The sequence below is a fragment of the Leptinotarsa decemlineata genome, unplaced genomic scaffold (assembly GCF_025532065.1).
Source record: "Leptinotarsa decemlineata unplaced genomic scaffold, Ldec_3_MD MMD2_tig00001393_RagTag_RagTag, whole genome shotgun sequence".
Taxonomy (NCBI): Eukaryota; Metazoa; Arthropoda; class Insecta; order Coleoptera; family Chrysomelidae; genus Leptinotarsa; species Leptinotarsa decemlineata.
In genome coordinates, this window is record NW_027412562.1 from 8464590 (window position 1) to 8475216 (window position 10627).

The window sequence follows — 10627 nt, forward strand, 5'->3', positions numbered from 1 at the left end:
AACTGAATAAGAAAAAATTATTCCAGTTGAGTGAAACTTCTGTATGCAATTCACTGATCTTCAAATGATATTCATTAATATATTCACTTTTTGCATCACCCACTCTACATGAGAAGATCAATTTTGTTTTCCAAAAAGGAATATTTATTTAAAATAATGTGTTTTCACTTGATAGGTAAAACTGGTACGTCTGGCGAAAAATGAATCTATTTAAAACATTTTTCCCGCGTCAGAAAAAAATAATATATCTCGACTCTATCTTACTAAGTACCCAGAGAAAAATCTTTGTTTTTTCAAATTTGACGTTCATGGATTGATCAGCTCTCAGAGTAACAAAAGACGATAGAGAGGCCTTTTCCATCCTTACATTGAAGGGAGCATAACTTTGGAAAGTAAGTTGAACCATAAAACAGTGACGGTTGGTTTAGTTGATAATCGGAGGGATATTATATATTTATGAAATAAATCATTTCTGGTGAAAATGTATTTTGTTCAAATAGTTCCTACAGGAAATATGATTTATTATTATTAATCATAAAAATGGGGTCAGTTTCTCTACCACCTACTAGATTTTTATTTATGTATGGCTTTATAATAAAGCACATGATTTACTGGGTTAAAATTGAATTATTTCAAAAAAACTGTTTGAAATTCGTTTAAAATCTGTTTTTCCGTTAATCAGCTGTCGCCCCCATACGAACGACAACTCTCAGAAGTTGAGAAACTTGTGTGAGCTAAGGACTAACGAGGTCTAACGTATTCCAAAAACACTTTATTGTGAGATTTTCACTAAATTGTTTTACAAAAACGCAACACGTGTTTCGCCATACAATGGCTTCATCTGGCGTGTCTTTGTAAAACAATTTAGTGAAAATCTCACAATAAAGTGTTTTTGGAATACGTTAGTTATGGATTTTCATCAAGTATCGGCCGATTCCATCATATAACGAGGTCTTACCTTTTAACGTGTGATCCTAACACTAATTCATAACAAAGATAAATGTTAATTTCAAAAGTAATGAACTTTGCTTCATAAAATCAGATGACGAAATTTGTGATTCATTCTCAGATTCGATAAACAAGCGGTGAGGTCCGATATGAAAAATTTCCAATTAGAAATCATGAATATTTATAATTACGATTGAGATTTGATATTATTATGTGATTTCAAACAATGTCGGTCCACAAAGACCCCTAGATACCAATTTTGAATGAAATCACATAATAATATCAAAACTCAATCCTTATTATAAATATTCATGATTTCTAATCGAAAATTCTTTATATCGGACATCACAAACCGTACCGCTTGTTCATCAAATCTGAGAATAAATCACAAATTTCTTCATCTGATTATATGATGATATGAAATCAACATTTATCATTAATTTACTTTCAAACTTCAAATGTAAACAAACTCTCTATAACCTCTCATTACCCGTCACCCCCACGCCCAGAAGTTGAATAGAAAAGGATAGTACGATACCCGTTACAAAATACATGTATTGTATTGGAATAGGCATAGCAACTCTGTCTTATTATTACTCTGAGGATCAGTTTCTCAGTGAATGTCATCTGTCAAGAATATTAATAATTTATTGTTCCGTGCTGAATGAATCTTTTGTGCAGCTGAGTTGTTTAGTGGCCAGCTGTCATAATACACACAAGAAGATTAATTATTAATTATAAGTGTTTACCCATTATACATATGTTCTCTCAGGATGCCAGGACTTTTCACATAACTTTGGTGACAATGATCAATGTAACAAAATATATTTGTGATAGGAGTTTGTATCCTAACTGTATGCTCACATATTCCGATAAATCCATTCTGAACTCCATTTTCGCGATATAGGTATTCGGCAAATACGGTGAACAGATATAATATTCAAGCTGGGGCCGAAGCAATATCGGTGTATTGAATTCGAGGTAGTAAATAATAAGTTGGCACCCCATATTTTGAAAACGTGTTAAATGAGGAGACCGGGGATCGTATCTAGAATCAATTTATGTTGGCAATATTGCATATTTGTGTTTCCCGCGGGACGCCCAGATATCAAGTCTGCCCTGGAAACCTCGGTTCTTGAATATTACATTTCGAGAGGGGGAAATATACCGCTTGCAACTTTAGTCTAACGTCGAGTCGGGTCGTTTATTTCTTGAAGGTATAGTTTTTTTTTATGAAAACACGATATTTCCATAAAAAATAAATTAATAGTGAGAAATATTTCGGAACACAAACTCTTGTTTCTATACTTTGAAATGAACAAAATAATCTTTAAATTATTTCAAACTCATCAATTTATCATATTGAACTATTTATATGACAAAAGTTTGTTGGAAGATTGACCTTCGTTATAATAATAATATTTATTTACCAAGAAGAAAGTACAGAAATATACTGTTGAAATACACAGTAATATTCACGTAAAATACTGAGTAATATATAATTGATTATAGTTCAATCGTGATAAGCAGTGTGGTAAATAAATAAAGAAAACACACAAATAAAGGCAAAGCCTGTAGGTACGTGGGTATTGGTTATTGATTTGGAAATAGACGAAACAAGATTTAAAATCACAATCAACAAAAAGAAAAGTTAACAACAAATAGATCAAAAGTAATATAAATAACATACACATATAAGCGATCACAGTTGAGCAATAATTATGAACGAGTACAATAAAATTGTACATTTAATATTGGATACAGTCTATAAATAGATGTTTCAGAAACAAAGATAGAACATTTCCCCATATATATTATTATTTTTGGTCAGTAATTCTTGATAACAATTGGCTAATGGTTTTTTTTCTCGGTGTGTTCAGAACCCACGTTTTTATTTTGGATTCAAACAGCAACAAAGAGTTATTTAGTTCGAAATTGAAAGAAATAACACTATACCGTGTGATACAGACTTATGGTACACCCCCTTTTTTTATTCTTTCACCTATTCTTACGGAACCATTAATATTGATTATGCTTACAAAGATGCACTTTTTTCCGATTTTTCCGGAAATCTTATCAACGTTTAATTTTCAAATGGAAAACCCTGTATATTATTACATTTTTGAAATGTACACAATTTTCTGAATCTAATGATATCTTATACTTGACATTTTAAGTGTTAAGACGCTCGGTTTATTTTTCGATCTAGAGAGCCATGACAATTATTAAGTATTTTCGCAATTCAATAAAGGTAAGTTATTGAGGTGGCTATGAATCACAAACAACTTTTGACATTTCTATAAACTTGTTAGTTACTGAACACATTGTTGTCAATCGGATTTCTCTAACAGAAATAAGTTAAAAATGCCACAAGTGTATAACAGAAACGAGAAAGTAGATATGCTATTGATTGATGGGAAATGTCTGCAAAATGAAGTTGCGGCTCACCGGTTATACTCGGAGCGATATCCCGCACGACAATGTCCGGTTGGAAATTATTTCAAGTGACTTGAAGAGGAGTTCAGACGTGAGCCTGATCATAATGAGGGTAATGAAAATTTTATTATATCTGAAGAAATGGAAATAAATGTCCTCATGGGATTGGAAATCGATAAAACAGTATCTCTTAGGCAGCTGGCTTTTGAGTTGGATATCAGTCGTGAAAGTGTAAGAAGAATTGTAAAAAACACAAGTATCGATCTTTCAAATATCAACTTCACCAACATCTGTATGACGCCGACAGCGTAAGAAGGGTGGAATATTGTAGATGGGTTCTACACAATAATGTGCAGCCCAATAATGAGTTTTTGAAAACAATTGTATTCTCAGATAAGTCAAGATTGACCAATCTTGGTTTCTTTAATAGACAGAATACTCGATATTGGGAACAAGAAAATCAGAATTTGTTTCGATAGGGAAATTTCCAAGAACGTTTTGGATTCAAAGTCTGGCTGGGAATAGTAGGAGTTAGGATAATTGGCCCCATAATATTTGATGGTCCTTTGAGTGGTGATAGATACCTAGGTTCTCTCAGAAATGAAATTGAAGGTTATTTAGAAGATTTACCGCCCGATCTGGCAAATCGACTGTTTTTTCAGCAGGATGGAGCACCTCCCCATAATAGTAGGATACTGACGGAGTACCATCGTGATAGATTTGGAGAGCAATGGATTGGAACACATGGTCCTATTAGGTGGCCTGCTAGATCACCCGACTTAACCCCGTTGGACTTTTTCAGTTGGGGTCACTTGAAAAATATTGTCTACGCAACTTCCCCAACAACCCGCGGGGACCTGAAAGTACGAGTAAGACAAGCCATTCAGAATATAACGCCTCAAAAATTGGCCTGTGTGATTCAAAATACCGCGAAACGAGCTCAAAAATGCCTGAATGTTAACGGTCTACATTTCGAACAGCTGTTATGATTTATTTGTGTATTTTAAAAAAATTTTGTTTCCTAAATGAATTACAATATGAGAAAATGAGTATCTAAGTTTTATTTCATACAATGATGTTGATTCGTTGTGTTGACTTAACTAAAATAATATTAATTTTTTTCACGTTCATGTTCCTCTAGATCGAAAAATAAACCAAGCGTCTTAACACTTAAAATATTAAGTATGGAGTATCATTGGATTCAGAAAATTGTGTAGATTTCAAAAATGTAATAATATACAGGGTGTTCTATTCAAAAATTAAACGTTGATAAGATTTCTGGAAAACCTTAAGTTGAAAAAAATCTCACATTACATCAAAAAGTGCCTCTTTGTAAGCATAATCGATATTGATAGTTCCGTAAAAATAGGTGAAAGAATAAAGAAAAAAAGGGGGGTGTACCATAAGTCTGTGTCATACGGTATAACTTGGGAGCCAGATTTGAATAGCTTCTTTGTTCAATCGTCTTCAATATTCTTGGAATGTCATGTTCCTTCGCTGGTGTAGAATCAGCGTTAAGGCAAAGACGAATGAACATTATTTCTGATTGTTTATAAGGTTCATCGCTTGGATAGATATGAGGTTTGTTCCTCATGATTTTCATTATCCATTTCTATACCGTTGCTAAGTTCTTGAGTTTGAGTTCTTGATTATTGATGACTCATGCCTAGGGATTATGCTATGAAACAAACAATGTGCTAAGACCTTTTTAATGAATTTTAAATGAATTTAATTATATACCAAGTATCTGATTTTTCGTATCAGGTCCTTCATGTGCGCATTCTATTGAGGATACTGTCCAGCAGAAGATTTTATTTGTATTCAATTCTCATTGACAGGTATATAAATTGCATAATAATTTGAAAGATTCGCTTCACAACCATAGAATGGAAGATATACCGTTTTTTTTAATTGTAAGTAATTTGCTTTCGAAGTATTCTTCAATTGAGGGAAATGAGGTGATGATTTTTTGTTTCAGGTTCATCCAATTGTTAGTTTCGAAAAAAAAAAAGAAAGTATCGTCGGCATAACCTGTAATTTCAGCAGGGACCAGTAAATTGAACAGTGAATTTACATAAAGAAGGAAAATTCGTCGCTTTACTTACGTCTAATAGTGACCTTATGATACTTTCATTAGTTTGCGAATTCCTGAGCCAGGATTCAAAATAAATGCGTATTTTTTCAATTCAAGAAATTGGAATTATTGATGATAGACATTCTAGATGGGCTGAACAGGCCAACATATAGATGGCGCCACTAGTTCAAATCTATATGATTTTTAGTTGATACTAATCTTCAAGAGACAAGTGTACAAATTTCATAGTTGTCGGAATATTGGCTTGTGGAATAGAACATTTTGAGTTATGCAACTTTTGTTAGTTTGAAGAATATGGACAAAAAGAAATTTCGTGTGTTAATAAAGCTTTCCTTTTTGACAAAAAAAAAACTGTTGAAGCCAAGGTTCGGCTTAATAAATATTATTTGGACTTTGCATCAGGAAATTGTAAGTTACCAACGAAAATATCAAATTAATTTATAAAATAATTTTAGATGACGGCAAAGTGGAGTTGTTAGATATAGCTGATGCTCTAAAGATATCAAAAGAACATGCTGGACATATCGTGCATGAATATTCGAGTATGCGAAATTTCATCGAAGTGGGTGTCGCGTGAGCTCGTATTTGATCAAAAACAACAACGAATTGATGATTCTGAACAGTATTTGAAACTGTTTCACCATGAAGAAACCCAAATTTATGTGTCGATATGTAACAATAAACATGGCCCCATCTTTTCACACACGTAAGGTATACTATTCAATGACTGCCTTGAAAGAAAAAAAAATCAACAGTGACTATTACATAGCATTATTGGAGCATTTGAAGTGCTAAATCGCGGAAAAATTGACTCATTTGGAAAAGAAAAAAGTGCTGTTTCATGTAGACAATGCACCGTGTCACAAATCAAGGAAAACGATGGCAAAATTGCATGAATTGGACATCGAGTTGCTTCCGCATCCACTGTATTCTCCAGATCTCTTCCCCAGCGACTTTTTCCTGTTGTCAAACCTCAAGAGAATTTTGGCTGGACAGATATTTAGCGCCGATGAAGGATACACGTCGTAAGAGACGCCTATTTTGAGGCTAGAGATGAATTGTACTATACTGTTTTTTTTTTGGGTATTCTCGGTGCCTATGGTCTCTCAGTATTTTTTTGAGAGCAAATAGGTCGTGAGTTATCAAATAAAAAATTAGAAGTAGGAATTATTTCTAGTTAAGGAAAGGGCGCCAATTAGTTTGAGATCATACGTGAACATTTAGACTATATATATATATATATATATATATATATATATATATATATAACTAATGAATGGATTATAATTAGAAATAGATGGAGTATCAAGAAAAAAAAAGAATATTGTTGAGACTTATACTATCTTCAAATGAATATTTTACATATATACAATCAAGAAAAATAATGTATCATGAATGATTCGCAAAATATCCCCAATTATAGCAATAATTATTTCATATATATAAATACACCTCAGAGGAAATCAATAATAAGTAATTACCATAGCATTCGCATACGTATGTTCAGGCTTTACACCATAAATAAATATTTTAATAATAAATTATATATGATCTTTTAAGCTTTGAATGTAACTTTTCAAAGTAATGAAAAACGAATGTCACACCTTGACAAAATCATCTGCAAACCTGATAGTTGAAAAATTGAGGATTTCATCCATAAACCATGTCCTAGATATTGATATTGGTACTTCAACTCAATGACTCTCCATAATTTTTAACGGATCAATTCTCTATCCCCATATTTTCCACGAAGAATGTTGTGTGAAACAGAAACACAAAAAATGGAAAAGAAAAGAGACCTAAAAGTGAACCGAGAATTCATAACAGATTGACTTTAGTGAAACAAGGAAAGCTTACCTTGGATTTTGTATGGCCTCAAAGTGAGATTTAATGTTTAACTTTCAAAATTAATATGTTGAGATACTTTGCATTTAACTAAACTCGTTGTTTGAAATTTTTCTCAAATCCATAAAATATGTATCAAATTCAACAACTTAAAATTTCTTGTATGCACTCAAAATGCAAAAACGCCATGGGTTTTAATAAAAAGGATTTACCAGTGAATCTCAATAGTTCGATTTGAATCATTCCAAAGGTTGGGGTATGGTTGACTGAATTCTTTTATTATTTGTCAAACAATTCGTTATGTGATGTGAAAAGTGGAAATGTGTCGCATAGTAAATATTTCTATCATCTATTGTTGATTTAGCTAAATATAAAATTGTATATACATCAAAACATTTTAATAGTCTCTGTATAATGGAGTTATTCTAAATACGATGTACACTTGGTGTCATACAGGCTGTCCCACTTATTTGATCTTCTTTTAATTATATCTTCAAGTAACCAACTGTGACAAATTGAATTGTTACACCACTATAAAAATGGTATCGAAAAATTGTATGATTGCTATAATCATTTTATCGCCCTGGGAGGCAACTATATTGAATAATAGAATTGAATTTTATCGAAAAAACTTTTTTCTGTGCTTGCCTACGAACTTCACAGTCCAACTTAGTTGGAAGTCAACATTATCATTCACACTTACAATTCAAACGCAGTGAAATATTTTCAAATTGAGGTTAATTTTTGATATTGTTCAATAATGTTACTAACTGTCTCATTTTTCGGTATCATTTGGAGGAAACAAAAATTTCCTGTTTTCTTTTCAGGAAATTGGCTCTGACTCCAGTTCTACCTTTGAGTGGAAAATCAGAACTGCAACACTATTCTAGACGCGCGATTCATAAATCATTGAATCTAATTTATAAAAATAGATGTTTGTTGGTTGGTTGGTTGGTTGGTAAGTGATAAACTTCTACATCGCTCAACCAATCGTGATAAAACTTGACATGTATAAGTAATTTTTCATAGAAAATATTTTCTAGGCTATCAATTTTTCTGTAACTCGCCACTAGATGGCGCTGTAGAACTTTTTTTTAAATCACTGTTCTATAACCCTGCGCACGCCTAAGTTCGTTGATTATGATTCTGCCAAAACATTGGAACAGCAGCGATACAGAAACATAGTACTAGTTATTTATAAAGTAGACGCATCTGAAGACGCCAACCTGGTGGGTTCTGATGTTTGGAAATATTGCTTGTTTTGAAACTTTCTCTGCATTTCCAGCACCAAACAAAACAGAGACATTCAATTATTTCGATTCAAATATGCATTTGTAGTCTCATACTTTTATGAAGTTTTATTTCTAGGGTGACTTCTTCAGTGAGTTCGGGGAAATAAATATCCAAATGTGATGCTGAAAGCAATGATCATCCCGAGATAATGGGGAATTTCACAGCAACTTTAACGCGACATGGATCCGCATCAAAATAAGTAAGTTATTTGAAGCGTTCTCGATTAAAAATCCCAGTTGGCTTTGAAGAAGGGGATCCTGTTTCCGGCTGGTTGTATTCCAAGTGACATTTCCTGCGTTTCATTTTTAACAGGGTTGTCGTGAAAAATCCTCTTTCATTAACTGACTTTCGAAAACTTGGGGGTTGCTATGGGGGTGGCTGAACCGCTCGAGGCTGTCTTCACATTGATCTGGATTTAATGCATACTGCTTGTTTTTAATTCCAAATCAGGAATTTTGTTGATGATGCGGCGTAGAATGAAAGAATAACGTTCGAATGAATATTTTCAATGGAATTCAATGAATTTTTTTTGCATTCAGTTGTCGTTTTGTTTTTTGTAGTGAAGAATAAGTTATCTGCTAATGAAGAAAAACTGTAAATTTTTTATGGCTCTCCGAGAGCAATGCCTGAGCAAGAGAGTTCCAACAGTTCAAGGTGAGCCACGAGCAACTGTAGTTTGCCGAAAAGAGAAAGTGATTGATTGATTGATAAGCACTTTATTTCCAACAGGCATTCCCCAATTACAGGAAATGTACAAAGGTGTTGATGAAAATATATGCAAAACAGTATAATCAGGTAAAAAAAAGAGATTGCTACAACTAAAAAAAATAAGTAGAAATAGAAATATATCACAAGAAGCAAAAAGAAAAAGTGATCACAGTTAAAAGGTTCTAGTGAGAATACATTTTAAAATAAAACTTTGAAAACTGTGATTAATACCGCACATATCACATAATGAATTATAGTTGTTACAAAGTATTGACACTGGTGCTTTTAAACTGTTATTTGTTCTGACAAGATCACAGTAAAATGTCGTTTGATATCTGGAATTGAGGCGTGGGGTGCGGAAGTTGATCATTTGTAAAAGAGGGGCACACGAGATGTTATTGTTTAGCAGTTTGTGAAGAAAGGAGATTGTGACAAAAAGTCGTCGTGTATTCAGAGATAATACATTGAATAGATTCATAAGGATAGAATAGTCGGTTCCCCTCTGAGGATATATTCCTGTGACCTTTGAAAAATTTTTTTGAACAGCATCAATATGATATATGTGGCAATTGTAAATTGGATACTATATTAACACGCCGTATTCTAGTTTAGACCTCACATAGGCATTAAACACTGTTACAATTGTATTAAAATTCTTGAATTCTGTGGTACTCCTTATAATAATGCCCAACATTCGATTCGCTGATGAAATAGATTAATAACATTTAACATTCTATTATACTCTTTTTTCTCGAAAATGATAAAATGTAACATTTCGATATGTTCAAACGTAAATGGTTCTTGGAACACCAGTCGAATACTAAATCTATTTCATTTTATAAAATTAGGCAGTCTTCATAATTTTCAATTATTTTGTATAGCTTTAGATCATCAGCGTAAAGAAGTTTTGGGCAGGTCACACAACACAACAAAGTTTTTGTTTCGGGGTTGAAATTAGATGATTTTAATGTATTTCCACGTGTTAAAACCGAAAGTGACCATAAAAATTATATATTAGCTCTTGTTTTCAAGATATAGTATCATTATATTATATATATGTATATTGAGTTTTCAACAAATGAAATATTTCATCACCAACAGTTGGTACACATGTTTGTTTACATAACACCCCTCTCGTCAGCTGTTCTTAAGTAGTGAACATAACCTATGTGAGTTTGTCAATTGTACGCACGTGGTTGCTATTGAAATTATCGTGTGAAGTTGATTTTTAAATTAATTTAAGTGCTGATCTGAAATGCCTCGAAAGTGTGTGAATTCTGTCGATAGCTTTTGCTATATATG

The 10627-nt window shown here is 32.7% G+C and overlaps 1 long non-coding RNA gene across 1 annotated transcript; it reads right to left on the minus strand.

The window, feature by feature from the left end:
• Nucleotides 1-5002: 5002 nt before the first annotated feature.
• Nucleotides 5003-7468, minus strand: LOC141482575 (uncharacterized). Its single transcript, XR_012465592.1, has 3 exons — nucleotides 7337-7468; nucleotides 7084-7278; nucleotides 5003-5062 (listed from the first exon to the last, which is right to left on the minus strand). It is a non-coding gene; the product is annotated as an uncharacterized lncRNA (long non-coding RNA).
• Between the last annotated feature and the right edge of the window lie 3159 nt (nucleotides 7469-10627).